Raw genomic sequence first — 16,649 nt, 5'->3', positions numbered from 1 at the left:
ATTTGGCTCGCCTTTTATGAGTCCATAGAAAGTACTTTAGAATGACTCCGAAATCTCTATCACATATGTGTAACCAGAATTTCTCGGAGAGGGTGCAAGTACGAGTCGTGAAACAACGAGTGGGGTAGGAGAGGGATATGGGGGCCTCCTCCAGAATTTTGTTCGATTTGGCGTGTATCTGAAAGCTTACCGATGGGTAGATATGCGACTCGTTTTATTGCTTTTTTCTGTGAATAGTACATAACCTCTTTGTAAGTTCAGTTAATGTATTTGTAATCAGTAAGTTAAGATAATTATAATAATACAAAAGTAATATTCTATGATTATAATAGATAATAAATATAACAAATAATAATTACATGCACATGTACACAGCTGAGAATATTAAGCAAGTAAGAGATAGGGAAAAAAAGAAACGGGGGTCAAACTGCGCTTTTCGGTCATTTTTGATCAAATATAAATCAAAGAAAGCGCAGGAAAATTGCGTCTATGAACGGAATTGGCGTCATGGCGTTTAAAAAAAATGCACGACAAAATTCAATTTCTGTTTTTAGCAGCTGTAGCCTGAAACTGTATTTTTCTTACAATTATCTATAATTGAAAATTTTACTGAAAAGAAAAACGCACAGCTATAAAATTTGATTTCATATACAGTTTCGCGTAAAAACTTGACACAGAATTACTTATGTTAGATTAATTCCTCATCAGGCTAGATCTAATACTTGTACACAGTCCATATTAAAAACAAAAACTTAATCCATTTATCATATCAGCACCTAATCCATATATTTACTAGTCTTTTCGCAGTTTCAGTAAATAAGACGTCTGAGCTCGAGTTTCCTTGGAAGAAGGTTGGCATATAAAATCTGTAAAAAGCTGCCGGGGCTCAATCCATTGATCCTTTTAGGCATATACAGTCATTTACAGACTTTATACAAAGGTCACAGCGTCAATAATAGTAAATACATGCAAATTGGCGAGCGTAGCGAAACAAATGGACATTATGTAGTGAAAAATGCAAACTTTGCCGGAAAAAGTGGGTGTGATCGCACCCGTCACACCCCCGGCTACATCCTTGTATTGATAGATTTCATTTTTCTCTAATCTGACCCTTTTGTATCTAATGACAAATTTCAATATTCTTTAAAGGTCAAACTGTTGTTATGATTATTAGTTTAATTGTATTAATTACATACCACGAATAAACGAATGTTGTATAACTTTGTCATAAATAATAGTAAAATTATCACTTTTTGTACATATTTTAGTATTTGTTTCATATAACTGTTGTACTGTTGTTTTTATAATTATTTTGTTATTCATTTCATTTATGTGTACATGTAAATATATGAAAGAAAATTTCAACGATATGTGTATTATTTAAAATGATTTTGATATATTCCAAGCTTTATCTTTACATGAGTGTTTATATAATTTTATTACATGGAAGATGGACACGTGTTCTATTCTAACCTTGCCTTTAATTCAAATGGTGCGTATACAGTGTTATCACCAAACGTTGAGACAATCCTTGACTTTGGTCTTGCCAAGACAAAAACTTAATGGACCGACGACAAGTGTAAATACTTATGCAGGAAGGTTAACTAAAGTATGGATCTGGTATATACAACTGTTTCTTGCTTTCGTTATAATATTATAATTGTTATCTTTAAATGTAAATCAAATTAGTTTCAATACAATGATATCGTAATGTTTGAAAGCCGTTTTATCATATTTTCTGACTTCCATTCAGGAAACCAAAAAAGACAGAAGCTTGGATTTTTACCAGGACCTTTTAGTCTAAGACTTAGAGCACAGAAACAAAAAATGGAACACTATATCTCTATATCTCACTCGATTTGTTTCCTGTTCTGCTGCTTTGCTGCAAATTGTTCAGTATATTGGAAAGCAAATTATTTGTAAATAGTACTGTGCAAGCTAATGTTTCTTTAGTCAAGAGCAGTTGGATACCTCTCCCATAATTTACCAGTAGAAATAAAAGTGTATGTAAACAAGTTAAGGTAATCTATGGAGAAAGCATTTGTTTTATATTGTAGGCATAATCATAAAAATAGTAACGTAATTGGGTTATTCCAATGCTTTAGCTGGGAGACGATTTAGCAAAATTTTACTTTGACAGAGGAGCATATTTAAAGACAGTTTACTGCAAAAACAGTATAGATAGTAAAAACCAGCCATATTGAACAAAACTTTAATCAAAAAAGTAGAACATCGTGTTTAACGTTATTGATACTCAAAAATGAGGTTATACGTCTTTGGAATAATTTCAAGTGGACATAGCCTGAGTGATTTATTCTGGCGACGTATTTAACCGATTTTGACTGTATCAATTTAAGCAAAACACGATTTTGCCAAATGTTATTTCTATTCTAATATGCCATTTATCTAGACAAGAAGATATAATAAAGTAGCACTCTCTTTTGCTTGCGACAAAATACATTAACGTTGTCGCCCGTTAACGTGACGTCAATTTATTGTCAGCGTGTTAAAACAGAAACATCTTATTAGAATTATGTATTTATGTTACCTTTACAGTAACTCCGTTTTTTTCTTGCAATAAGACATACGATGAATGCAATAACAACAGATAGACAAGAACCAAGAATAATCCAGATAAACCATTTTCATTAGAAACGGGATTTTCCTGGTCGTTGTAGCGTTGCTCATCTTTCTTTGAATAAGACAGTATATGTATCAACAGTGATACCATAAAGGGTCTTTATATATTACATTGGTCCTGAATATATATATATATATATATATATATATATATATATATATATATATATTTATTTATTTATTTATTTAATTATAAATTTGAATGAATGGCATTAACTTGAAAGATAGGAAAGCCGACTCAAGCTAGAATTGTTTGTAGATCTATCAGCGCTAAAATGTTATGCCATTCACACTTGACGCTATTGGATATTAGTCATGTAGGTGTTACAGGCAAATGGAAGCTGGAAGGTTGAAAAATTTGACTTGATAATTCTATCAAAATGTTTCTTATATGCATTTGTTTTCACGTATATCGGACCTAATAATGTATATAGTCGGTTTCATCTTTTTCTTCAAAATACCGGTCTAAACATTCAGCCGTTTTATACATAATAGGGTAACAAAAATGGTCGTAGGAACAGAAATTACCAAAAATGTTAACTGTCAAGGTTTCCTGCTTAGTACATCAATAACTATGACACAGTCTGCTTGCAACTGACATTGTTTCATAGTTATGTTTCCAACATCAGTCTGTTCAACCCATGAAATGTTGGAGACGGGAATGCTTTTTGCTGAACATTCATGTGCCTCTTCGCCTTCAGATATATTCAGTACTGAACTATATATGTTGAATTCGATGATAGGTGCATCTAGAAAACAGATGTAAATTAATTAAAGTAAATGTGATGCATTTTATTTTTGTCACATTAGATTTTATATTGTTGAATAGTCAGTAATAGCAGAATACATTGTAGTATATAACCACAAAAGATTTGTAACTTGACTTTTATACAGGCCAAAGTATTGTATGATTTGTATTGCGATGCTAACTTTATTTTAAAATTTCACCATTTTGTTTCAGATGTAAACAAATCTTTCTTATTTATACAAGTGAAAAAAAAATCATATCATTGACAAAATTTAGTTATTATGTAATCACAAAAAAACCTTTTAAAACATTTTCTTTGCCGAGAAATGTTTTCAAATTTGAGAGCAATAAGTGTATTTAGGAGGTGCAACCTGCCAAACTATACCTCAGTTTTACTTAAATTTACAATTTTTGTTATAATAGAAATAGATTTTTTCAGTTAATGTTTACTTATCCAAGGCATATGTCTCCGCCCTCAAATTTAGACACCTAAACAATTATCATTGATCCTAACCTTTCAAATAACAATTGTCACTTATTTTCTTTTGGTAGCTACAGAGAGCTTTGTTAATATTTTAAAAGCCCATTTTTATATTCTGCTTCCATAGTTCTCATTTTAGTTAAATACAAAATTAATCAAGCAAGTCGCTCACATGGTAAAGTGATAACTTTTGTGTCTTTATGATCACCAGAGAATTATTGACAATAAGCTTCGCATGAAATCACTTCACCGTTGTCGTTTATACTGACGTTCAAATTTACTGCATATTCCGTATCCAAAGCACCATGAGGTCGGCTTATATTCCTGTTGTATCTTTCGGAAGCAATAATTCCGCTTGATGCACTAAATGTTGCCTCACATGCTGGGTTTGAATCGTAGACTGTGCATACAGCATATATTTCATGCGAATGTTCTTCGATTCTAGAGGGAGGAACTGAAGAAAAGAAAAAGAAATAGGGGAAACCGTTATAATATGCTTTATACAGTTTCAATAATTTTGTTAATTTTCAACACGCATTAAAAATGACAGATATCACGAATTTAAGCACATTGATGCTTCATGGTGAAATACGACATTCATCAGAAATGATTAAATTTAAAGGATATAATTTTGATTTATACTTACAAAGGCTAGTAATGTATTTCCGTTGGAACTCGCTGGCGTTCGTGTACCAGTCATTGAATCGACTACACCTGATGTTTTCTCTGTTCCATATTCGCTTGAATTCCCTTCAAGTTCAGACTTTAATATTTACATTTTTTATTATGTTTTGTATAGAAAGAAAAATGAAACGTTTAATTAAGAATTAAATGACAATTTTGTGCGTTTATACGGGTATAAATATCAGATTGGGACTTCTTGCAAATCCATGAATCGCGCTGATGTATTGCTATTTTATGCCTGTAGACGGGTATAAACCCCATCAGGACTTCATGAAAATCATCCGATGAATCTGTAAGAAGTCCCATTGTGGTTTATATCCGTCTGAACGCACAAAAATAGCACTTTAATCATTGCTGGTTGGCAAAACATGTATTTATGGCAGAGAAATAAATTATTTCTGAAATATAAACTATTCAAACATGTCTTTCAAATTCAAAAGTGCGTTAATTTACAAAAACAAATATTATTTGATTCAAACTTTGTTATGACAAATATAGTTTATATTTATAATATACCTATATAAATTCTGTAAAAAGAATAGGCTTGTATTTCACAATTAAATATGAACAGACAGAAAAAATTCCGTATTGTACCTTTTAAATTCCGTATTTTTGGAATCTGTACTGCTATACCTTCGCTGGAGAAGAATATGGCACGCAAAACGTTCTTTTCATTCAAAGTGCGTTTTGAAATTATTGGCCTTCGGCCATGTTTGGTGGCCCATATATTGTTCCCAACCTTTCTGACAGGTTCAAAATAATGCTCCCAGGTTTCATCAACTGTAACAACATTTGCAAAAACCTTTTTGTCGTATTTTAGGGACATTTTACATTTTAGCAATCCTTTGGCAGTTTAAACGTTTAGCCTTTTTGGTCTTCAGTCAAAAGATGGGGTACCCACCTTTTAGAAATCTTTCTAAATTTCAAGATTTCCTTTAAAATAAAATGAACTGTAGACAGTGAAATGCCAACAATGCGTAAAATATCGAGCATCATTTTGAAGAATTTCTGTGATTTTCAAAACATTTTGGTCACACGTTGCCGTCTTTGGCTGACCTGATTTTGGGGCATTTTCAACAGACACTACACCACAATTAAATTTATCTTTTTACCTGCGAACTAGTAGACCCATAAACACGGATTATTTCGGCAGAAAGCTCTTTCAAAGAACAACTGAGTTTACTGCGAACTTTAATGTATGTCCGAATATCTTCAGTATTTGTTATTCGTTTTCCAACCATTATTGCTACAGCGGTCAACGACTTTCCTAATTGAAATAGCGAAAACTCGGAAAAACGGTTATTGAATTGATACATGTATATAATATTGTGTAGATATTGAATAGAGATAATCAGCTGTATAAACAGCTTGCGCGCCTCGTGAGATCCGATCTGGCAATAATCCACTCGAGCCGAATACAGCATCCCAGATCGAGCTACTGTATAGAAAAAGTTTTATTTTTGTATCTACAACATTGGTGCAATGACTATGACGACAACTCTTTGCGCAATCTTACGTTATTCCCAAGGCGTCATTCAAAGAGAAATCCGTCACATTTGGAAAAGTACATTTTAAAGAGCTGAAATGCATTATTCCGATGGAAAAGATCAAAATAAAAGAGTGTTTGGCTTTTAGGATATTTTATTTTTAAAATCATCGACAGTTTTTTTATCGGAATACAGATTAACGTCTGCAGGTCTTTTTGGTTGTTCTATCTTAGACAGTCTGACATTTATTATGATTTTATGATACTCGTGAAAAGAAGACACCTAATTTGGTGTTAACGAAACAACCGAGAATTTAATGTAAATATAAGGAATGGAATTATGTTTGTCAATGTTTGTGCGAAATGAATGACAGAACATGAATCGCTAGCGCAAAATTGAAATAGCGAAAACTCGGTAAAACGGTTATTGAATTGATACATGTATATACCATTGTGTAGATATTAAATAGAGGTAATCAACTGTATAAACAGCTTTCGCGCCTCGTGAGATCCGATCTGGCAAAAGTCCACTCGAGCCGAATACAGCATCCCAGATCGAGCTACTATAATAATAAGCCTATTATATTGTATTTGTATAGAAGATCGTTGTTTTTTTTTTTTTTTTTTTTGTTTTTTTTTTTGTATCTACAACATTGGTGCAATGACTATGACGACAAGCCTTTGCGCAATCTGATGTCATTCCCAAGGCGTCATTCAACGAGAAATCTGTCATATTCGGAAAAGTACATTAAAAGAGATGAAATCCATTATTTCGATGGTAAAGATCAGTATAAATGATTTTTTGTTGGCTTTTATGATATTTTATTTTAAAATCATGGAGAGTATTTTTATCGGAATACAAACTAACGTCGGCAGGTCTTTTTGGCTTTTCTATCTTATAAAGATAGACAGTCTGATATTTATTTATTATGATTTTATAATACTCGTGCAAAGAAGACATCTAATTTGGTGTTAACGAAACAACCAGGAATTTCATGTAAATATAAGGAATGGAATTATGTTTGTCGATGTCTGAGCGAAATGAATGACAGAATATGAATCGCTAGCGCAATTCATAGATTTTCAGGTCCATTTCACATGAAAAAATATCATGATTTTTGCCAGGATTAGCCTTACTAAGGGTACTTGAGGTGTATTGACTTACTAAAAGAGCTAGCTTAGATTAGACTTACTTAGCCTACTACAGTCATGGGAGTCAACTGCCCTTCTAACCTAGATTGTTTTCTTTCAGCTTTTTGAGAATCTTGCCAAGGATAAATAATAACCCGTGTAATTTCAGACACAATGAACATGTAGAAAATGTAAACTTTACTGTACATTCAAATGAATTTTTGTGTGAATTATAGGTAAATGTGGTATAAGGTCATATCGACATTTACCGGTCGCAGGTCGTTATTGTTTTCACTTTTACTCCTTGTAAATATTTGGGCCCATTTGTTCGAAACTTTAATGTAGGGATAATACACGTTTTTTTTGTGTATTAACGTCTGTAGAAGCTCGCGGGATTGTTTGTGACCGAGACCGAAGGTCGAGGTCACAAACATATCACAAGGGCTTCTGCAGACGTTAATACACAAAACAAACGTGTATTGTCGCTATTCTTGCATAAAATATATTTCATGACGATTTATGTATTGTTTTCATATGTGATGACTTGACGATTCCGGTACATTTTTTATTTACATTCCAGTTGTTCTTGGAAACGGTAAACATGTTTTAAATATTCGTATCCAGGGCCCGGAAATAAACAACACTATCAAAAGCACATCCTGAAGGTTTATAAGCGATTTTTTATCTCTCATTATTACAAACATAAAATTACTAATAATTGTTCATATCATTTCACAATTTGGTGGTTCACGAATAATAACTTTGCATTCGAGTTATATTGAGTACGGACACGCAGTTAGAGTACGGATGAGTACGAACGTAGTGTCAAGTTTCCAAGCTGTTTATATAAATTCTTCCAGAAATTAGATAAAAACATACTGACAGATACTTACCAAATCATAAATATGATACCTAAAAACAAAGAATCGCACAGGTAAATACGCGATTCTTTAACATTCACGGTTGTCTACAAAAGCTGAATTGACGCAGAGTTCTAAAAGGAGAGTAAACAAGGGAAGAAACGAGTACGAATAATGTTGGGGGCAGCGCATTTGGCGTTAGTTACTGATACAGTAAAACATTATATGGTTTAGATTGCATCTTTAATGCTTCAAGAAGAGGTTTTTATGAAAGAAAAAAGACGCAGATACCAGATGTCAATCAGCGCAGAATTACATATACTTCCCTGGGAAAGCATTTCAAAAATAAAAATCGGGTATTAACAGCACTTGAATTGCCTTGTTTGCACACGATTTTTCTCCCGTTAATACATGGGCGGATCCAGTGAAAAAAGTAGTTTTTATGCAAGAATGAACTGTTAAACTAACCGTCTGTTGAAATTTGATTTTGGTGGGAACACAGGCGCGATATTTCAATTTACTGCAAAGACGTTTTAGTGTTCATAAAAAAATAAACCGTACATTTGTTTTTCAAAGTTTTATAGCGAATCTATGCCGCTTAGCGACGAAAATCGGGATCGATCTCTCTACGGTAACATTTGATATATACCGAATGAGATATACTATCGACTTATAAAAATGTAGTCTTCCGACACGAGCACAGAGCATCTGACTTCGGATTTTTTTGGAAAATATACGCTTTTATAAACTAAGCATCCAAATAACTTGCCCGAACCGGAACGTCTTGCACATCAGTCCAGATATCAGTACAGATATGGACAGTATCGTTTTTTATTCCAAAATCTACCTTTAATTTGATAGATACGCATATTTCTGGACAAGCTGATGGACTGTAACCATTCCCGATTTAGGCATTGCCTTATTTCATATTAAAATGTCGAAATATAACTCTTAAAGTTAATCGACTTTATTGTTTTACTCAACTAAGATAAAAAGTCACTATGAAATAAATTAGCTACGTTTTTGTACTAAAGGTTTCAAATACGTGTTTATACATTTTCAAAACCCCCTAAAAACTCTGCCCGCACGTCTGTGCGTAACCTTGTTTTAGATAACTTGAAGGTCATATGCTTCTACCTGGTTAGGTAACTTCGGTGTTCCGTTTGGACAATCGTGACTTTTTTATTTAATACTAAACCGCGATGCACGATGGTACGATGACGAAAACGCAATAGCGCAATGGCACGATGATGAAACAACGATGGTACGATGGTGAAAACGCGATGGCATGATGATGAAATCGCGATGGTGCGATGGTACGATGGTGAAATGTTGATGTAATATCGCGTTTTCACCATCGTGCCATCGTGTTTTCATCATCGTACCATCGTGCCATCGCGTTTACACCACCGTACCATCGCGTTTTCACCATCGTACCATCGCGTTATCATCATCGTACCATCGTGGTTTCACCATCGTACCATCGCGTTTTCACCATTGTACCATCGCGTTTTCACCATCGTGCCATCGCGTTATCATCATCGTACCATCGTGGTTTCACCATCGTGCCATCGCTTTTTCATCATCGTACCATCGCGTTTTCACCATCGTACCATTGCCTTCCTGTTAGAAATGCGTAGTCCCGTACACTTGTACTTTTGTTAACAATACATGAATGTATCTCAATGTATTTTGTGAGACGCAATTTACCATTTAGACTCTGCTGTTTTGCAAAATGTTTTACAAAATGTTCAGTTCATTAAAACTGTAAAATCTTCAAGGCCACGTCCTTTGTATTTTATGTATGCATGGAAGTAAATAAAAAGCTGGGTATAATAGTCACATGGTATTATTTAAACTCAGCTTATTCTTGTTAGGATGTAGAAGGTACATAATGCAATGTAAAACTGAGATTGTATCAAGCCTGTATTTTACTGACACATATACTGTACCACTGCGCATGACCACCGGAAGGCGATGGTACGATGGTGAAAATGCGACGGTACGATGGTGATAACGCGATGGTACGATGGTGATAACGCGATGGTACGATGATGAAAACGCGATGACACGATGGTGAAAACGCGATGGTACGATGATGAAAACGCGATGGCACGATGATACGATGGTGAAAACGCGATGGTACGATGATGAAAACGCGATATTACATCGACATTTCACCATCGTACCATCGCAACATCGCGATTTCATCATCGTGCCATCGCGTTTTCACCATCGTACCATCGTTGTTTCATCATCGTGCCATCGCGCCATCGCGTTTTCGTCATCGTACCATCGTGCATCGCGCTTTAGTATTAAATAAAAAGTCACGATTGTCCAAACGGAACACCGTAGGTAACAGTTCTCTTGAGAGTTACTAAAAGAGCTATATTTAGACGCAGCAATGTCTACCTGCGAATCACGCTTCCAGGCCTGATCTTATAATTCCAGGTAATATTCATGTGCGTAGCCCCATAGTGTTACATGAGTCACCCCATAAGAAATATAGTTATTTATTTAATAAAATGTTTCTAAAAGAGTCTTTATACTACACTGTGCCAATATTGTCTTTACCTATAATCAAAGATGGTTTGACACTTATTATTTTTTCTAAACACTTTATAAATCCAAACATGAATAACTATTAAACATTAATCCAAGTATAAATTCATTCTACGACACAGTTAAAGTTAGACCCAGAATTCCTCTTGCGTTTCCCATCACGTTCTCTATGACTACTTCAGGACTCCTCTGTCGCTCCTGTCCTCTTCGACCTCGACGTCCCCTTGGTCTTGGGAGTCCAATCATTCTTCTAGGTACGTAGTAAAAAGGTGCCGTGTTAAGTTCCAATGGCGGCATCCCGGTTGAAGGTAGACGACGAGCAGATAGTGTTGCCTCCGGTTGGAATCGTCGTACCAAAGATGTTGGTTTAGATGTACCACGATCGGATAAAATTACCTCCCGATGTTTAAACATACTTAATAGAGAGTTTGAGATTTCAACCTTCGCCTTCCCCTTCAACGTCTCTTGCGAAGTTAACGTATGAAGTTGAAGTTCGATTAAAATTCCTTGAGATTTCAAACTTTAGAATGAACCTTACTTCTTTTAATCCGCTCATTCAATTTATCTGTAATTATGATCGTTTTTTATCGTGCATTTTGATATCAATTGTCCGAAAGTGCGGGACTTTTACAAGAGGTTTTAGAAATGAAAATAAAATAAAAACATATCAATTAACATAATCATCGCAGGCTGTTGACTAGTATTTCATACTTTTTCTTAAAGTTTTTTTTTACTTTGAATTGGTACTTTGTACATCGAATTCCTTAAAAGACGCGTTTTACTTGTAGACTGTTTCTGTTGAAAATCTAACCTTTTAAAAGATATATTTGATAACATGAGCCAATATACACAATTTATGAATACATTTAACAAGCGATTTGAAACAAATGTAAGATACTCTCGTGATATCATACGTTTTGGCATGATGTAACTCAGTTTGACTCTGTATAATACCAAACTCTCAGACAGCACAATATAATCGTGACAAATCACCATGTGTCTAGCGAAACAGTCAAGAACTGTTAGGTGGAGACGAAAATTGTCGCACAAAATAACATGTGGGCATATACACGTATTTGTTTGAATATACTATTTCATAAGTAAAGCATGTGCAGATCAAGGAATTTTGATTAGAGGGACACAAACTTTAAGAGGGGTGGGGGTCACACATTCAGGGGCGTGGGGAGGGGGAGGGTAGTCACATCGAGTTTCAAGATCGATTTTCTTTGTAAAATGTAAGAATCAAAGGGGGATTGACCCAAATGCCTCTCTGCCATGTTCTGGGTCCGTGCATGTAAAGAATGGAGCTATCCCATACGGCTAACAGGAAACCTCTCGCATCATGATATCATAAATCAAAAATTGTCTGATATTTCAAAAAAAAATCCGTCTCAATAGTACCATTTTATGTTCATAATTAAAACGCAATTGTCTTATTAAGTGTCCGACAGAAACGGATTGATTCTATTTGAAAGTTAAAATAAAATGTTCCACCAAATGATAATCGCGCGTTATCATTCATTTTTCAAGTAAAATGACTGTCATGCCATGTGCCTCCATCCAGATTTCAGTCTTTGATGCCGTGTATGTGGACAGAGTAGATGTACAAAGACTGAAGTTTTGACTTTCGTGATATCACATCTTCGGACGTTCAAAACTTCACTTCTTACGACAAAAAGGCCCATCTGGTATAATCAATACCGCCTGAGGACACAAATATGCCGTAGAAGTTAAAGTTTGAACAAAATCTCAAAGTTTCTCAAAATCAATTGATAACTTCATACTTCCAGGTTCAATTCAATGTATTTAGTTAAAATCATTAGCCAAACAAAACTTCAATATTCTTATACTTATTGATAGTGTTTCGCATCAAATTTAGTCCAGTTATACATATGGATAATCGAATAACTTAATAAGCAGAAATCCTGAAACTAAGCTTTTTATTTCACATAGTAATAAAACGAAGTCTTAGGCTTACTTGAAATTACATGGAAAACTTTAGTAGCAACGTCTGATATATATAAAATACACGCATATTGGTGACGTTTTACCCCAAATATATATGAGAGACGTTGAAGGGGAAGGCGAAGGTTGAAATCTCAAACTCTCTATAATGGTAATATATTCGTCAGAGTCTCGACGTCACACGTAGTAAAAGTATGAGTTTGTGAGCCGACAGTTGATTTTGTTCGTTGTTATTATAATGTAAACGTGTACGTAACACATCTTCCAATTGTCACAAAAGTGGAATGAGTGCACTTAGTAGGTCCAAAATGATATCAATAATGATACATGTATATAGCATAGAGCGCAAAATATGTTGTTACGATTGAGGCTTTTATAGAAGTGTAAAACATTTCTCGTGGGGTCTCCGTGGCCGAGTGGTAAAGGTCGCTGACTTCAAATCACTTGCCCCTCATCGATGTGGGTTCGTGCCTCACTCGGGGCGTTGAATTCTTCATGTAAGGAAGTCATCCATTTGGCTTACGGAAGGTCGGTGGTTCTACCCAGGTGCCCGCTCGTGATGAAATAATGCACGGAGGGGTCTTCCTCCACCATCAAAGCTGGAAAATCGCCATATGACCTAAAATTGTGTCGGTGCGACGTTAAACCCAACGCAATAAATTAAGAAGTAAAACATTTCTTTGAATTTGTCTTTTTACTTTTTATAAGGTAACCGTACCCGAATCCTTCTGTCATCACTTGTTCCAGTAATTTCATATTCCTGGGGAGTTCATCGAACTTATTGGACATGTGTAATCATGTTTTTCCCCAACTTTACAAACGTTCACAGTAACTTATATACAGGTTATCTTTGGCGTCTTAACATTATTACGGTTATTGTCCTGGGTAAGTCCAATTAACGGAATATGTACAACCTTACCTTAGCTAAGTTAAGATTATATTCCTCAAAAACACGTTGAATAACATTTCAATACATGATAAAGTGTCATTAACATCAATTAGCAACAAACTATATGTCACAGGTCGATTTATTAGACTATACTAATAAATAATAAAACGCTATTAATCTGGTTCATTCTTGTAGTTTTATATCATCCGACCATCTTGACCCTTTATACTGTCCGTAGTATGTAGTGTAGATAGTTGTAGTACGATAGGGAACGTTACTCCGTGGTTCGTAGTATACTTACCATATCTTTGTAACCTTTGCACTCCTATCACTATTCTATTGTTATTCTAATTATTTTACTGTGCTGACCAATCGATGCATCGATATCAACCATGACCATGTTTATGACTGATGTCTGTACATCTATCGATCAGCGCAGCTGTTAATTATCTATTAAAATATATTATTAACATATATTTTACAGGTAATAATTATGTCATGTTATTCCTTATACTTTGTTCTAAATGTTCATATACTTTTTATGTAACTTAGTGCTGATTATACAATGTTTCTAAAATGTTTTGTAATGTCGTCCGTCGGTTCAGTCATTGTCATAGTTGTCATTATTATACATGTATGTTTACATTGCATTTGATAAATATGTTCACATGACCATGATTATGATTGATGTCTGTACATCTATCGATCAGCGCACTGTTAATTATCTATTAAAATATATTATTAACATATATTTTACAGATCCTGTTGTTTCTCTACCTTGCGATGAGAACCTACGACCCATCTACGATAAACGCCATAGTATACATGTATATATCAACACCACAATATTCAGTACTATGGCATAGGCCGATACACAAAAAGCCACATCGGTGACACTGGCGCCCAACAAGCCATCGCAGAAATTAGAGAGACAGTATGGATTATACATGGAATAAGTAATTGCTGTCGTTTGACAGATATAGCATGGACTATCAGAGTTGACAGAGGATCGTTACGATGTTGGACGATTCGTTGTGATTGTTTACAACATGTAACATATTCAACATGTACGTGTAACATATTCAACACGTAAACTGGAATTATTTTAATTCATTAAGAGGAGATAAAATAGTGTGCACATCAGACTATTAGCAAGCTAGCAATATTGTTGACGTCACTAGACCGTTGCCAACTCGGGGACAGCGATCGCATGGACTTCAGGATCTCATACAACACGACCCTAGGACCAGGTGACAACAACTTTGTGGACTTTCGTTTTGTGCCATTGTTTTGATGGATGCATATTGTAACGATAATTTATATTTCTTGTGCCATATTTGCATGGACACATATTGACTGTGAACCTATACGGATATATTGTGTTTTTTTATTAAATAGAAGTTCCGACGGACAAGTATTGGTGAGCTGTTTTATTTAGTTTCAATTGTTTACACTTGACACTTGAATTTGACAGGTATCACATGTGTGTACTAGATTTTGCCCTTACACATGATTGGTTCGTTACCTGTGTTATCTTGCATTACCTGTCTGCTGTGTACATTTTTGTCGTCTGATAGGTATGAAATGACGTATTATCCTATTGTGATTTTTATTGGGGTCAACTTTATTTACATTGCACACTGAATTATTCTTTTCATCCCTATTGTCTTCTCTCTATCTAACACTAACCAAAGCGGTAGAGCCATTTTTGTATACTGTAGTGTATGATAGTGGATAGAGTGATATTTTCAACGTAGATTTCCTAGTCCTGTGTAACTTGAAAGGTTTCCCTGTTTTATTCCGAGCTCGGCAAAAAAAATAAATAAATAAATAAACAGTACTGTATTCCTAAAGTTACTGTCACCGGACGCTTTAAATATATAAGTCTCCGTTAACAGTATTTAGAATTGTGATATTCGAACAAATCTCTTAGAACTTTTACAAGTTTCAAGAGTTCAACCAGAAATACTGTTTAGTGATAGCGGCGGAAAAATCCAACCCCTCACACTAAACATTATATAAACTAAACAGCCTCGCATATACATGTACGCGTATCTTTCATCTAGAAATTTTTGAATACAATAAATTTTAAAATCTTCTAGACGAATTATCGGTCGGATATTTTTATGGTGATCATTCTGACACCGCGCAAGTCGTACCGTTAGTTAAGCCCTCGTTGATTGTCATATTTTATCGAAAAAAAAATCTGTGGTGAAATTGCCTGAATTTTTGTATAAGGTGTATATTATCGATTTTTAGGTATGTAGCGCATGTGTGCCTCTATAGCTCAGTAGGTTACGCGCAGCGCTTACAACCACTGAAATAGACGAGATTTTATAGGTGTGTGAGATCGAATCCAACTTGGAGCTGAAATTTTTTTTACGGATTTTTTTTCATATAATCACACATTATTATTCATGTGTTAGTAAAAAGTATTTTTTTCAGATAAAGATATACTACTACCTTACTGAAAGTTACTGAAGGGTATTATATTTACTTGATACCTTGATGATCAATCTTGGCAAATACTTTTGATGTAAATCCAGGGACGGATTTATTTTGTTGCAGGGGCGGAGTATAGCAGTAATTACAATTTTCTCTTGCTGGTTGACAGTGTATGATTAATGATATGTTTAATTAAGTCTACTGTGTAAAATACTATGGTGTGTGTGTTGTGACATAAAAGTTATGCATTAGACGGTGATATACTATTGTGCTTCTAGCGTTATGTGTGTTATGTTATAGAAGCAATATGTGTGTTATATGAAATCTATGGTGTATGTTACGGGACATTTGTGAATATATTCATTTGTAAGAATTTATATTGTATAACTGAATCGGTGTGTATCCTATTGTATACTTTGTGTTAAACTGTGTTGTTAATAAAAGTATGGTGTGCAAGTGGTGCTAGAACTCGGGTGTTTAGTGTTTGAAATCTAGAATATAACGTACTATAATTGTGATTGTGGCACACGAAGATAGTTGTGTAGTGTATTATACATTCCGTCAAAATAGTAATATGTCGTGGCAATTATATATACGTGAAATATGGTGAATAGTAAGGACCATTGTGTATAGAAACAGATAAACACGTCCTATTGTGAATGCATATAGGGTTATATAGATAAATAGACTAAAGACGGTTTTGTATAAAACAAGGTAATTGAAAAATGGCATCAGGAGGATCTAGTGATAGAGAGGAA

Source organism: Mercenaria mercenaria, chromosome 10 (assembly GCF_021730395.1).
Source record: "Mercenaria mercenaria strain notata chromosome 10, MADL_Memer_1, whole genome shotgun sequence".
NCBI lineage: Eukaryota > Metazoa > Mollusca > Bivalvia > Venerida > Veneridae > Mercenaria > Mercenaria mercenaria.
Note: the sequence above shows the minus strand (reverse complement) of the source record.